Below are 16,363 nucleotides of genomic sequence, written 5' to 3'. Positions count from 1 at the left end.
AATTTAGCAGGAAGGATTTTCTCTTGATTCTCGTCATTACTGATGAATTTCATAGAAATCGGTTCAGATTTAGATATAGCTCTCACTCCTTTCCAACATTTGTTACAACGCTTTCCTCGATGACCATCACAATATCTAAGAAGTTTTCTCGAAATCGGTTCAGATTTAGATATAGCCCCTATATATATGTTCGTCCGATTTTGAGAAATATTGCAATAAGTGCTCATTTGTTACTCGATTCTCTCGAAATTTGGCAGAAAAGATTTTCTTATGGCTCTTAATATTACTGGTAAATTTCATATAAATCGGTTCAGATTTAGATATAGATGCCATATATGTATATCGCTCGATTTTCTCTCTAGAACCGCTGCAAGCGCATTTATTGACCAATCTTCCCAACATTTTATACAAAGCTTCTTCACCGACTACCACAATATCTATAGAGTTTGGTCGCATTTGGTTCAGATTTAGATATAGGTCCCATATATATGTACGCTTGATTTTGGGTAATTTGCAATAATGTAGTCATTTGTCATGTCAAAACATCCGCCGACGTCCATCAAAATTGGTTCAGAATTAGATATAGCTTCCACTTTTCACTTATAGGGTCGGTGTATTATATAGTCGGCACCGCCCGACTTTTGCCTTGCCTTACTGGTTTATATTTACTCTAGAACTTCTTAAAAGTATCAACTTTTTATATTTAATTTCAAAAGATTAATTTTTGGCCTTTGTATTATCTTACGATTTTGAAATTTCTCAAATGTTTGCGTATTTTTTTATAATCCCTCTTTTAGATGGGATTATATTTCTATAACCATAATACCACAATTCAATGGTCGATCGATAAGATAAATGCATTTTCAGAAATTCCAACCTACAACCAGCTTGGGATATACAATCTTTGGAATATAAGTGAAAAGCCAGTGCACATGTATCCGTTAAATAGCTATTGAGTGGTGTAAACATTCAATAAATTGTTTTAGATGTTTGTATCTGCCTTTGAACACATGAGAACCTGCTAATTATTTTATATTCCTGTTTATTTTTCTAGTAGGGATTAGGGTTTCATATGCATGGGCATGTATTGTACGTGTTTTTTATTTCATTTACTTTACAACTTTAAGTAAATACGTGATAAGCTTAAATTTCTTGATGATTTCATCGGGTGATTCATTGCAATGACTTTACCCACAAGATTAAAACAGAGCTTTAAAAAGTGTTACTTAAAAGTTCAAGTTGAGCATTAAGAGTGAAAATATAAAAACAAAGAGTTAAACATTATGAGAATTTAGAATTTAAACCCAAAAAAAAAACTATACGAAATTATTAAAATATGGCTTTTATTCAAACAAAATTTTAAATAATTTATTGAAAAATTTTTATTAAATTTTTTTATTTACTCGTCCATTGTACAAGACTTTAGACCATACTTAAAAAATCCAAATAAATATAGTCACTTATATAGTAGGGCGCCCCGGTAGCCGAGTTGGCAGCGTGCTTGGATTGCCATTGCTGGAGTCGTGGATCACAATGGACTTTAAATTGTCTAAGTGAGTCTGTAAAGGACTGCCACTCTTACCTAACCTAACCTATAGTCACTTTATACTAATTTCCTAAAAATAACTAGGCTACGTTAGGAAAGTTTTAAGTAACATTCTATAATCAGACTAACTTAGGCATTTTAGTGAAATGAATTCTAGAGTAAACATAGATGGAAGATGTCTTATAGTAAAATGTTGTTACAATGTGGGCGTCTGTGGAAAGCTTAGTTTATAACAAACTGTTTTTATACCCACCACCGAAGGATGGGGGTATATTCATTTTGTCATTCCGTTTGCAACACATCGAAGTATCAATTTCCAACCCTATAAAGTATATATTCTTGATCAGCGTAACAATCTAAGAAGATCTACCCATGTCCGTCCGTCTGTCCGTCCGTCTGCCTGTTGAAATCACGCTACAGTCTTTAAACATAGAGATATTGAGCTGAAACTTTGCATAGATTCTTTTTTTTTGTCCATAAGCAGGTTAAGCTTGAAGATGGGCTTTATCGGACTATATCTTGATATAGCCCCATAAAGATCGATCCGCCGATTTAGGGTCTTAGGCCCATAAAAGCCACATTTATTATCCCATTTTGCTGAAATTTGGGACAGTGAGTTATGTTAGGCCCTTCGACATCATTTGTCACTTTGGCCCAGATCGGTTAAAATTTATATATAGCTCATATAGATCAATCCGCCGATTTAGGGTCTTAGGCCCATAAAAGCCACATTTATTGACCGATTTTGCCAAAATTAGGAACAGAAAGTTATATTAAGCCAGTCGACACCCTTCTTCAATTTGGCCCAGATCGGTCCAGTTTTGGATATAGCTGCCATATAGACCTATCTCTCGATTTAAGGTTCTGAGCCCATAAAAGGTGCATTTGTGGTTCAATTTCGCCAAAATTTGGGATAGTGAATTAAAATAGGCCCCTCGATATCTTCCTGGAATATGGCACAGATCTGTCCAGATTTGGATATAGCTGCCATATAGAACGATTTCTCGATTTAAGGTTTTGGTCCTATAAAAGACGCATTTATTGTCCGATTTTGCCGAAATTTGGGACAGTGAGTCATGTTACGCTTTTCGACAACTTTCTGCAATTTGGGCCAGATCGGCCCAGATTTGGATATAGCTGTCATATAGACCGATCTCTCGATTTAAGGTTTTGAGCCCATAAAAGGCGCATTTATTGTCCGATTTCGCCGAAATTTGAGACTGAGTTGTGTTAGGCCCTTCAACATCCCTTCGCAATTTGGCTCAGATCGGTTAAGATTGGGAAATAGCTGCCAATCTCTCGATTTAAAGTCTTGGCCCCACAAAAGGCACATTTATAATCCGATTTCGATGAAATTTGACACAGTGATTTATGTTAAGCTTTTCGACATCCGTGTCGGATATGGTTAAGATCGGTCTATATTTGGATATGGCTACTAAGAAGACCAATATTTTATTCTACAAAATTGAACAATGACTTGTAATTATTAGACCACTCAATGTCTGTATCGAATTCGTGTAGATCGGATCATATTTCGATATGGCTGCTATGGGGGCGTAAACTATGTATTTTTCACCGAATTATGATGAAAGGTGGTTTACATATATGCCCGAGGTGGTATATATGTAAACCGAACTTAACGCATTTTTATCTGTTGTCTTTTTTTATTTTGGGGCATATTTGACTGTCATGGCGTTGATTTTTTTTATAACCAAGATTTATCTATTAGCTTAACGAAAAATCGCAGGAGATGAGACTATATAAATAAATAAATAATCTCCTTCGATTTTGTGTTAAACTCCTTATTGCAAAAGTCAACAAATATGTCCGGTTTGGGGAATTGGGCCCAAAAACTATGAATATTTAGTTCCACTCTCTTTAAGACCCAAATTGTCTTGGTGAGCAAATACGTCCTATTTTGGGGGTTGTTATGGTGGTGGGACGTCCGCTAGACAGTTGGCCCCTAATGTTGATATCAGATAAGTGGTCTACTCCCACATACCTTTAATTTGACCGGCTTGGGGAGAGTTTTGGGGGATGGGCAGCCGCTAAGTGAGTTCCACTTTAAAAACCCTCTTATTTGAGCCTCATATTGCAATAGTCAGAAAATACTTACTATTTGGGTGGTGTTATGGGGGTGGGGTGGCCCCATAGACACTTTTCCCGAATATTGATATCAAATTCGTGCTTTATTCCCAAAGACCTTTCATTTGAGCCCCATATTGCTATGGTCGTAAATTTGTCCCCTTAGGGGGATGTTTTTGGTAAGAGGCGGCCCCCCAAATACTTGTTCCCATATTTGGATATCACATTCGTATTCTACATCCTAATACCTTTAATTTAAGCCACATATTTCCATGGTCATTAAATAAGTCCTGTTTGGGGGTCGTTTTGGGGAAGGGATGGACCCCCAGAAACTTGGTCCCACATATGGATATCAGATTAGTATTCTACTCGCAAATACCTTTCATTTGAGTCCCATTTTACCATGGTCGCTAAAATGGGACCCCCCCCCCCCTAGGTACCCTATCCGAAATTTGGATACCAATTTTTTGTTTGTAGGTTACTATAGGAGAGCACACAAAATTTCGCTTAACACGCACCACCCATCTTCGAGATATGGCGTTTATGAAAATTAGAATAAGGGGGAGGGTCGGATATCAAAAAATGTAGTACCCTATTTTCATCACGGTATCATTATGCACCATGTGTGAAAATGTCAACAAAATAGGTTCAGCCGTTTCTGAGTCTATAAGAAACAAACAAGCAAACAAACAAACCTACAAATGAACAAAAATTGATTTTTATGAATAAGAAGATTATTTTTACAGATCTATTGGCAAGTGATTTAAGAAACGACAGACGGATAGGAGATGTATTATATAAATTTGGAACTTCATGTATAATAATGTACATCCAATCAGCTCAAGAAAAGTAAATCCTAAAAATAAATATATATTCCCTTACAGCGAGCTGGCAATTACGCATTATTTCTCATATATTGTATATTATTATAAACATGTATGTATGTACATGCATAAGAAATAATAAGTGATTACATTAATATATCCATCAAGAAAGGTCTTCTATAAACCTACAAGACCTGCCATGAAATGTATGACTCAACTTAAGATATCAGAGAATTGCAATTGCAGAAAAAAGACGAGAATTCTACAGGACGTCAATATTAGTGAGGGACAATGGGAAAATATGCCACAGTCATCCATACATTTATACACAAAGTGTTATCAGAACATTAACCTATTTTGGGTGTAGGGTAATCAGCAGTATTATATTTTTATTTTAAATACATGAACAATTGCGTACTTATAGAATTCTGAACTATAGTTTCTCAATATTAAGATAATGGACAAGTTCCAATGCCCTGGTTATAACAAAAATGTTATATTATTTTATTGCAATCAAAACTATTGGGTTGCCCAAAAAGTAATTCCGGATTTTTTAAAAGAAATTAAATGCATTTTTAATAAAACTTAGAATGAACTTTAATCAAACAACAGCTGATAACTGACAGAAGAAAGAATGCAATTACAGAGTCACAAGCTGTGAAAAAATTTGTCAACGCCGACTATATGAAAAATCCGCAATTACTTTTTGGGCAATCCAATACTATGACTTTCTTAAAATTATACTAAATAAAACAAATACTACTACACTTGTCAAATCAAATGTCGAATTCGATACTTCATTCGGAGACATTTGAAAAAAAAAAACACATTTGTTATAAACTCTTCATTATTTTTGTGCAAACGAACAAAAAAAAAACGAGTTGTTATCACTAAACGGAGTGTAACAAATCGCTTTGCTGGTGGTTTTTGGTGTGCACATAGTTGGAAATGGCATTGCCTTTTTTACGCTTGTTAATCTTAATCTAATCATCCGCAAAGAATGCATGTCCACGAATCTTATCAGTTGTAGTTTCTGAAGTTAACACCAAAAAACAAAAGTTTTCTAGATATACTTTTACTATATGGACTACTAAAAAAAGATTAGGAATCTCTCTTGCTGTTGGTCTTAGATAAACTAGGTTTATATGCTGCCGAAATATGATGCCGAAAAGGCAAACTTTTTTAATAAAGCATTTCATAATCGATGTTTCCATCCATTCGATGATTCCATATAAAATAAAAAACATTACAGGGTTTAGTGACGCTTTGTGTGTTTCGTATGTTTCAAACCAAGTAAAAGCGTGCTAAGTTCGGCCGGGCCTAATCTTGGGAACCCACCACAATGGATTCTGCTAAAATTGTATACAAAATAATTTCATGCTACATAACAATCTTTTGTCAAACCAGCAAAAATTAAAGGTTATAGGAACCGCACAAGGATAATCGAGAGACCGGTTTACATGAGAGCTATATCAGGTTGTAGTCTGATTTGGACCGTATTCGACATAGTTGTAGGAAGTTGTAACAGAACACTGCATGCAAAATTTCAGCCAAATCGGACAATAATTGCGGCTTGTAAGGCCTCAAGAAGTCAAATTGAGAGATCGGTTTATATGGGAGTTATATCAGGGTATCGACCGATTTGGACCGTACTTGGCACAGTTGTTGGAAGTCATAAGAAAACACTAAATGCTCAATTTCAGCCAAAACGAACGAAAGTTGCAGCTTGTAAGGGCTCAAGAAGTCAAATTGAGAGATCGGTTTATATGGGAGTTATATCAGGTTATCGACCGATTTGGACCGTACTTGGCACAGTTGTTGAAAGCCATAAGCAAACTCTAAATGCTCAATTTCAGCAAAATCGAACGAAAGTTGCAGCTTGTAAGGGCTCAAGAAGTCAAATCGGGAGATCGGTTTGTATGGGAGCTATATCAGGTTATAGACCAATTAGGACCATACTTGGCATAGTTATTGGAAGTCATAACAGAACACTACATGCTAAATTTCAGCCAAATCGAACGAAAGTTGCAGCTTGTAAGGGCTCAAGAAGTCAAATCGGGAGATCGGTTTGTATGGGAGCTATATCAGGTTATACACCGATTCGGACCGTACTTAACATAGTTATTGGAAGTCTTAACAGAACACTACATGCTAAATTTCAGCAAAATCGAACGAAAGTTGCAGCTTGTAAGGGCTCAAGAAGTCAAATCGGGAGATCGGTTTGTATGGGAGCTATATCAGGTTATAGACCGATTAGGACCGTACTTGGCACAGTTGTTGGAAGTCATAATAGAACACTACATGCTAAATTTCAGCCAAATCGAACGAAAGTTGCAGCTTGTATGGGCTCAAGAAGTCAAATCGGGTGATCGTTTTATATGGCAGCTATATCAGGTTATAGACCGATTTGGACCGTACTTGGCACAGTTGCTGAAAGTCATAACAGAATTCGAACAAACAAAAAAAAAAATAAGGAAAAAAAAAACATTGAGGCTTCCAGGGGCTCATGAAGTCAAATCGGGAAATAGGTCTATACGGGAGCTATATCTAAATCTGAACCGATACGGCCCATTTGCCATTCCCAACCACCAAATCAATATATTAAATATCTGTGGGAAATGCGAAAATTATCTCAAGCGGCTAGTTTTACGCTTTTGACCGCTATTCTGATTTTAACAGATGGACGGACATGGCTAGATCGACTCAGAGCGTCTAGACGATCACAAATATATATACTTTACCCTGGAAGTTCTTAGACATATATTTTGAGGTGTTACAAACGGAATGACTAGATTAGTATACTCCCATCCTATGGTGGTGGGTATAAAAATATATGCCTTATTGTTTTACTTTGGAGATATTAGCTACCATAAATATGTCGCCCTATTTAGTACTAAAATGGCTTTATTGTGCACACCTGTCAACAAATCTTCACGAAATTTCGCACAGACCATTTTCTTAAGGCACTTAATATAGCCGTTGAATTATATAGAAATCTGTTAAGGTTTAGATATATCTCCCATACATATGCATGCCCGATTTTAATCTTTAAAGCCATAGCAAGCAGATTAATTAACCAATTTTAATTAACAATTTTGCAAATTGTTTTCATAAGCCTCTCACATTATGCATAAGCCTCTCACATTATGCATCTATGAGTTTGGTAGAATTCGGTTCAGATTTGGATATAGCTGTCATGCATATGTACCACCCAAATTGCACTGTTGGATCCATAAAACGCAAGTTATGAAGCGGTTTTGCCCGAAATTTGCTACACATATTGCACATTTCTAATTTTGTCCGTTGTGCGGCGAAAAATGTTCAGCGGTGGTTTTCCCTTTGCTAATGCTGGCTACCTTTCCCAGGTATTCTGTCATGTTAAAACTAATCTACTCAGTGATGTCGCTCATCACTGAGCTTGAACTTTAATTGGACTACACTCATTGGTTAAGGGATATATCTTCTGTTCTTTAATGAAATGTTCAAGGGAAATTTTATATTACTTTACATTTACACCCTGTAAAACCCAGGCAAAAGGGCTACAAGATTTCTTCAATGGAAATTCTGATAAAATAAGTTCAACTCTCCAATACCTTTCATTTGAGTCCTATATTGGCAAAAGTGTTTGATATGTCTGATTGGGGGAGTTTTGGAGAAGGGGTGCCATATTCGTAATCTACTCTCTTTAACATCTTTCATTCAAGATGCATGTTGCCCGTATCGGATCACTTTTGATTTTGGGTGGTGTTATTGGGGTAAGGGGAGGGTCCGCCCCCCTTCAGATATCAAAAAACTGAGAAATATTAAAATAGGCAAAAACTTTTAACAAACTTAATCCTAGGATGGGCGAAATTTTCTACGTTGTTGAATAAATACTAAGCATCCCTAGAAAGCTGGGCCCCCTGGCTGCCATAAATACCCATCTCCCGATTTATGGTCTGGGACCCAGGCCCATTTATTATCCGATTACGCTGAAATTTGCCACAGTGAGCTGTGTTGGCTTTCCCGACATTCGTACCGAATATGGTGAAGATCGGGGTATATTTTGATATACTAAGTTAATATTAACTAAATTTTCCATGAACATTCCATTACGGAACATGAAATACTTCTCTCATATGAATGAATACAGTCCGATTAAAGATTATGCTCAATGATAAGGGGCCTACTTTTTTATGGCGCGTCCGAACGGGGTGCCGCATAGCAAAGTAGAGAAGTTTTAGCACATTTGTAAGGTATCCTGCCCTTACAAATGTTGTCAGCATTAGTAAGGGGATAACCACCTCTAAACATTTTTTTATGAGGTTCACGCCGGGATTTGAACCTAGGCGTTCGGCGTCATAGGCGGACATATTAACCTCTGCGCCATGGTGGCCTCCAATTTGGATATAGCTGTCATATATACCCATCTCTCGTTTTATGGTCTTGGGACCATAAAAGCCGCATTTATTATCCGTTTTCTCTGAAATTTGGGACAGATCGGTACAGATTTATGATTTGGGAGTGTTTTTCTGTAACTGGTCCGTATTCCATTTTCTGGATTAGGGATAAAATGTGTGTTGTGGATTACAACGATATTTTGGGGAATAAATAGCTTCCATTTCCCAAAGAAAAAAATCCCACTTACGTGACAGTTCATGTAAGTTATTGGCTTAAATCTTTCTTCGAGACAAGCAGAATTCTAGTTCCAAGAGCTTTCTGTATCTGAAATTTTGCACAATGACTTCTATACCTTATCATTCACTATACTTTAATCGGACTGCACTCATTGATATGAGAGCAGTATCCCCGGATCCTTAATGAAATGTTCATGAGAAATTTAGTATTAGTGCTAAGTATGGTCACAATCGGTTTATAACCTGATATTGCAAATCTGGTAATAATGGCGCCCTCTAGCGGCCCAAGAAGTCAAGATCCGAGATTGATTTATATGGGAGCAATGTCTGGTTATAAACCGATTGTGACCATACTTAGCCGAGTGTTTTGACTTCCAACAACTATGGCAAGTATGGTCTAAATTAGTTCATAACCTGATATAGCTCCCGTATAAATCGATCTCCCGATTATACTTCTTTAGCCTCCAGAGGGCGCAATTGTTATCCGATTTGGTTGAATTTTTGAACAACGACTTCTCCTATGACCTTAAACATACGTGTCAAATATGGTCTAAATCAGTTCATAACCTGATATAGCTCCGTATAAATCGATCTCCCTATTATACTTCTTGAGCCTCTAGAGGGCGCAATTCTTATTCGATTTGGCAATTTTTGCGCAATGACATCTACTTTGGTCTCCAATATTCAAACCAAGTATAGTGCGAATCGGTTCATAACCTGTCATTGCACCGATAGCATAGCAATTCTTATCCATTATCCTAGCATTTAAAGAGATGACGGGCATATAACTTGACAATTGCGATCCATGGTGGAGGGTGACACTAAGTGTCAGCTACCTTGTATTATTATAGTCAGGAAAAAACCTGTTTCTGCTATACCGTAGGATTAACTAACCTAAAAAATGCCAAATATCAACAAAAAATGTCCACTATATAGCGAGAAGTCCTATAATAAGCACCAAGTCCTACGTATCAGCGTTGAAAAGGCTACCGTATAATTTTATTTAAATTTATACACTCCACAACAGGGGCATATCTATCAGGGCTCCATTACCTATTCTTAGAACTGATATCTAGATTAAGCGATCAACAGCAATTGATTGTGATTATGGCCACTTCATTTGATCGGTGGCAAATTTATGTCTGTGGTTTTGTTTTTGCCTTTTGTTCGTTATCAGTTCCAACAACGCTTTCAATGTGCGAACATGTTGACAGTTTTTCTGCACCGAACGATGTATAATCCATTCATTTAAATATTTTTGTTATGCATGGACATATTTTCAGTTGAAATTTGTTTTGCTTTGAAAGCGGGTGAAATTTCTCCATTACCTACGATTGGCCAACCGAGCTAGTGTTGCAATTAAAATCATAATTTGAATGGCCTAATGATTGTGTACGTAAATTAACAAAATTGATGGATTTATTGTGAATAAATAAAAAATTAAAATGAGTTGTAAAAAGTTGTGTGATTAATGGATGACAAAGAGAGTCAGCCTTGGGAATTAAAAAATAATATTTTAAAATTTCAAAAAGCCTAGATTGGAAGTTTGACATATTTCAAGTGATTTGATACATGACGGGATTCATGTACGGTGAAATAAAAAAAATATAATCACATATTTCCGGCCGGCTACGGGATAATGAGGGACACCATTTCTGTGTTCAAGAAAAAGAGTTGAAGTTCTTCATACAAAGTGCAATAATTACTAAGGGATAAAGACATCTGCATAAAGTTCTCATATTCTCCCCAGGATTTTCTATCCATCTTAATAACATATCCTATCCATCTTAATCATCTTGTTTTATTATAACTCCACTCCCATATCCATAGTTATACCGGAACCTAAATCATATTTGATTCAGGTGCCGAGAACTCTTATAAAAGTCACAGTTTCAGCGAAATCGCGTAAAAAATACGATTTTTTTGGATAAAGATCCTAAATTGGAAGATCGGTCTATGGCAGCTATATCTCAATATGTTCCCATCTGGTCCATATTCGCTTCGGATAACGGGAGGCTTTAAAATACTAACTTTTTTCAAATTTCAGCGAAATTTCACATTTGTTAGCGAAATCGGGTAACAAATGTGGCTTTTATAGGCTTAAGACCCTTATTCGGCAGGTCGGTCTATATGACAGCTATATATGAATATAGTCTGATCTGGACAATATTCAGATCGGACGTGGAAATGCTTAAAACAATTCAACTCGAACAACGGAAAGCTTAAAGCAAAATCGGGTAATAAATGCGCCTGTTATGGGCTTCATACCGGTAATCGGCAGATCGTGCTGTATGGCAGTTATATGTAAATATAGCCCGATATGGACAATATTCGGGTCGCATGTCAGGGATATTAGTATAACTCACTGTTTCAAATTTCATCGAAATCGGCCAAAAAAAAGCGTTTTTATGGGCATAAGACCTTAAATCGGAAGATCGGGTTATATGGCGGCTATATCCAAATATGGTCCGATATGGCCCATTCAAGAACTTAATCTGCGTATGGAAAATTCGGGTTTGTGCCAAATTTCAGCTAAATATCTTAACTGGCGAAGGCTATAGCGTGATTAGAACAGCCGGACAGATACACGGACATAGTTAAATCGTCTTAGAATTTAACGATAATCAAGAATATATATACTTTGTAGGGTTGGAAATGATATTTCAATGTGTTGCAAACGGAACGACTAAATGAATACATCCCGACCCTTCAAAGGATAAAAATCATTTATTTTCGTAGAATTCTAAGACGATTTAACGATGCCCGAGTGTCTGTCCGTTCGACCCCCCGCCTTCTTTCTGTCCTTTTTTAATACCCTCCACCATATACCCTTACTTCGTCATTCCGTTTGTACCAAATCGATCCAAAATCTTCCGATGCCGATCTTCCGATTATACTTCTTCAGCCTCTAGAGTGCGCAATTCCTATCCGATTTGGCTGAAGTTTTGCACAATGACTTCTTCTATGACCTCCCACCTACGTTGTAAGTATGGGCTGAATCCGTATAGAACCTGATTTAGCTCCCTTACAAACCGATCTCCCGATTATACTTCTTGAGCCCCTACAGGGCGCAGTTCTTGTCTAATTAGGTTTTGCATTACCACTTATCCTATGACCTTCAACATACGTGTCAAATGTGGTCTGTCTCGGTACATTACCTAATATAACTTCAATATCCCTATTCTACTTCTTGAGCCTCTATAGGGCGCAATTATTATCCGAATTGGTTGACATATTGCACAATGACTTCTACATGGTATCCAACATCCAAACAAAGTATGGCACGAATCGGCCCATAACCTTATATAGCACCAATATCGTAGCAATTCTTAGCAATTATTTTGTTTGCCTATTAAGAGATACCATGCAAAGAACTTGACAAATTCGTTTTATTTGTCCGTCCGTACCCCCGGATGCAAAAATTGATATATTAAGCTGAAATTTGATACAGATCCATATTTTTCCATATGTAGCCCACCTTAGGCTCAGAGCATGTGCGCCCATGACGCTGAATCAGAAAACATTATCAGCGGTGGTTTTCCCCACCTTATGCTGGCGACGTTTGTGAGGTATTGCCATGCATAGAAAACTTCTCCCCAAATAGGCGTCGCACTGCTGCAGGACTTTCGGACTCGACTATAATAAGGAGGTATCTTATCATTGAGTAAAAACAAATCGAACAGCACTCATTGATATGTGAAGATGTTTGGACCTGTTTCTTAGTGGAATGTTCATGGGCAAATTTGCATTTTTACTTCGTTTTCGTGTATGTCGTTGCTGGTTGCAAATATGCCATATCGGTTCAGATTTGGATAAAGCCCCATATAAGCCGAACCCCGGTGAAATTTGGTACATGGTATTCTGTTATGACTTCCAACATCTGTGCTAAGTATGATCCGAATAGGTCTATAAACTCCCCTTATAAACCGGTCCCCGGATTTGACTTCTTGAGCTCCTAAAAACCCCAATTTTCACCTAATTTGTCTGAAATTTGCCTGACAGACTTCCGTTATGACTACTAACATCCGTGCTAAATATGATTTTAATCGTGTGCTGTGTATGATCCGAATCGGTCTATAAACTCCCCTTATAAACCGGTCCCCGGATTTGACTTCTTGAGCTCTCAAAAACCACAATTTTCACCTTATTCGTCTGAAATTTGTCTCACAGACTTCCGTTATGACTTAACATCCGTGCTAAATATGATTTGAATTGTTCTATAAACAGATACAGAACCCATATAAACCGATTAGACTTTTTGAGCCTCTAGAAGTCTCAATTTTCACCTTATTTGGCTAGAACTTGCCACAAAGGTTACTATTTACAATATTCGTGCAAAAAATGATCCGAATCGGTTTATAAACTGATATAGGACCTACATAAACCGATCCCCTGATTTTACTTCGTGATCCTATAGAGGCATCAATCAATATCCGGTATATATGGCGGTGGCAGTTGTGTGTCAACTCAGAGTCCACGTATTCGACGAATAGCTCTCCTTTCCGTCCTATCAATTTAGGGACACTTCTGAAGACATTCCAATCGGCTTACAGGTTTACTCCAAGTTTTTAGATACCTGATAGGTATGTATGCCCGTTTCTGGGGAGTTTTGGGGTGGAGAGTTCGCCCCTAGGAACTTTACCTCAAATTTGAATATCAAACAAAAATTCGCATAAATAGGTTAATCCACCTCTGAAATATCTCGTATATGTCGCAAAATATTGGCACGCTTCATCTTTGGTCTAGGTTATATAAAATAATGCCCACCGGAATTGAGGGGGAAGGTTGGGGCCGCTTCATTCAACGTGCAAATCGTGGAACTATGTTTTTGCTCTACCAAAACAATAAAACTCTGGTGGTTAGCATTGGTGTCTTCGAGTTATTACAGTAGTTTGGATTTATCTGTCAATCGTTAAAGAGCGAATTTAACATTTCTGACAAAAAATTAAATAAGGACATTTATTCCCGATTTACTATACAAATGACTCTTAATGAGCAAAATTATTTGAAATTTTTTTGGTCAAACCAGAAGAAATCTGGTTTTGGGGACATTCTCATTCAACGTGCAAAACATGGAACTATCGATAAATTATTCGATGACCTCAAGCCAAACCAAGAAGACAAAGTTGTAAATAAAAAATGACATAAAAGTAGATTCAATACTCTTTTGACAAACAGGCGCGATGTAGTTTAGAATGCAATTAACTTATCTATTGATCGTTTTCGGTTGACATTTGACAGTCGAATTTGTGTGATACCAAAAATGTTAACGAATATTTGTCTTCGACAACCATAATACTATTTTGTAAAAATTTCGACATTCGACTACCCCATCGCCAACCGAAATAAGGGGGAATGATTCACCGTTCTAGGCTGATTAATCCAATCAGAAAACATCTTCGGATATCTGACTGAATATTACACTAAAGAGCTAATTCTTTGGCAGGTAAACGAAACGGATAACTGCCATCCTTTGGTCGTTAAACATATTCAAGTTACATAAGTTCGAATTACGGTTTTTTGCAACAAAATTACAGCACTCAAAACTACTGTAGTGTCTTTCATTTAAGTTCTTATGGTATTGATTTGTTTAAAATATATGTTCATTTCCGGAGTTTTGAAGTGGAACATTATCAGATTCGTATTCAACTTTTGTTTAGGTCCATATTGTACTGATTTGCCTATAGGCTCATTTCAGAGGTTTAATATCTCACATGTGTTTTTGGGTCACTATTCAGGTACAAACCAAAATTCGCATAAAAAGGTTCTAACTATTTTTGATATCTCCGATATGTGACAAAATATTGGGACCCCTCTTCTTCAGTTAAGGTTATATACAAAAGGCCCTTAAAAAGTTTGGCTTTAGACCTGACTATAAAGTAATGTTATACGATATTTTTGGGTCTATATATAGAGTAATAAGTCTAAAGAGGGAATTATAAAGTACTATCACAAAATAAATAATCATTTAATCAAATTTTTTGTTAAAGATAAAGCAACGAACAGACCCCTTAAGGATTATCTTTAACTCAAGATTATTTGCCTTCAATTGAAATAATGGTAGTTCTATTATTATGGAGCTACTATTTCGGCTTTCAATGCAAAATCATCTATAAAAAAATAAAATATTGCTTTAGAACATTTCTAATCGAATTATCAAACGATAGATAAGGCAAAACTCATTCAAGTACAAAGCGAGACATATTGACGTATGCGATAAAAAGAGAGCTTTTTCAAATACTTTGAAGATAAAATATTTGTTCGATTTTGTTGTTGTTTTCGGGTTTGCAGCTTGTGTTAATAAAGAAACTCTAGCTATTGGCCTTTAGTGTCCACAAGTATTTATTCCTTTGGGCTGACATTAAGAATTCCATTGTTTGCTTCTAAATTTTTCACAAGCAGAATTATGACTAAAAATATATTTATCTCAATTATTTCTATACAATTATTTTTTATACCCTCCACCATAGGATGGGGGCATACTAATTTCGTCATTCTGTTTGTAACTACTCGAAATATTCGTCTAAGACCCCATAGAGTATATATATTCTTGATCGTCGCGACATTTTATGTCGATCTAGCCATGTCCGTCCGTCTGTCTGTCGAAAGCACGCTAACTACCGAAGGAGTAAAGCTAGAAATTTTGCACAAATACTTCTTATTAGTGTAGATCGGTTGGTGTTGTAAATGGGCCATATCGGTCCATGTTTTGATATAGCTGCCATGTAAACTGATCTTGGGTCTTGACTTCTTAATCCTCTATTCTTATCCGATTCTTAACCGCAATTCTTATCCGATTGGAATGAAATTTTGCACGACGTGTTTTGTTATGATATCCAACAACTGTGCCAAGTATGGTTCAAATCGGTCCATAACCTGATATAGCTGCCATATAAACCGATCTTGGGTTTTGACTTCTTGAGCCTCTAGAGTTCGCAATTCTTATCCGATTGTAATGAAATTTTGCACGACGTGTTTCGTTATGATGTCCAACAAGTGTGCCAAGTATGGTTCAAATCAGTTCATAACCTGATATAGCTGTCATATAAACAGATCTGGGGACTTGACTTCTTGAGCTTCTAGAGGGCGCAATTCCTATCCGATTTGGCTGAAATTTTGCATGAGGTATTTTATTTTTACTTTCAACAACTATGTCAAATAAGGTTTAAATCGGTTCATAACCTGATATAGCTGCCATATAAACCGATCTGGGATCTTGAATTCTTGAGCCTCTAGAGATCGCAATTATTATCCGATTTGCCTGAAATTTTGTACGACGGATCCTCTCTTGA

The 16,363-nt window shown here is 36.7% G+C and overlaps 1 protein-coding gene across 3 annotated transcripts in view; it reads left to right on the top strand.

Annotated features, from left to right (window-relative positions):
• The window catches only part of LOC106084774 (protein croquemort), a 28,140-nt gene that overhangs the window by 5,297 nt on the left and 6,480 nt on the right, over positions 1–16,363 (top strand). Inside the window, exon 1 of one of the 3 annotated variants that reach the window (XM_013248687.2) lies at positions 10,250–10,463. The exons of the other annotated variants lie outside the window; for them this stretch is intronic. The gene's annotated coding sequence lies outside the window, so the exon portion shown is untranslated. Of the gene's footprint in view, positions 1–10,249; positions 10,464–16,363 lie in introns of those variants that run through there. 3 annotated transcript variants of the gene reach the window in all.

This window comes from Stomoxys calcitrans, chromosome 3 (assembly GCF_963082655.1).
Source record: "Stomoxys calcitrans chromosome 3, idStoCalc2.1, whole genome shotgun sequence".
In the NCBI taxonomy this organism is placed as follows: domain Eukaryota; kingdom Metazoa; phylum Arthropoda; class Insecta; order Diptera; family Muscidae; genus Stomoxys; species Stomoxys calcitrans.
Note: the sequence above shows the minus strand (reverse complement) of the source record. Positions and strands in the feature narration are given on the sequence as shown.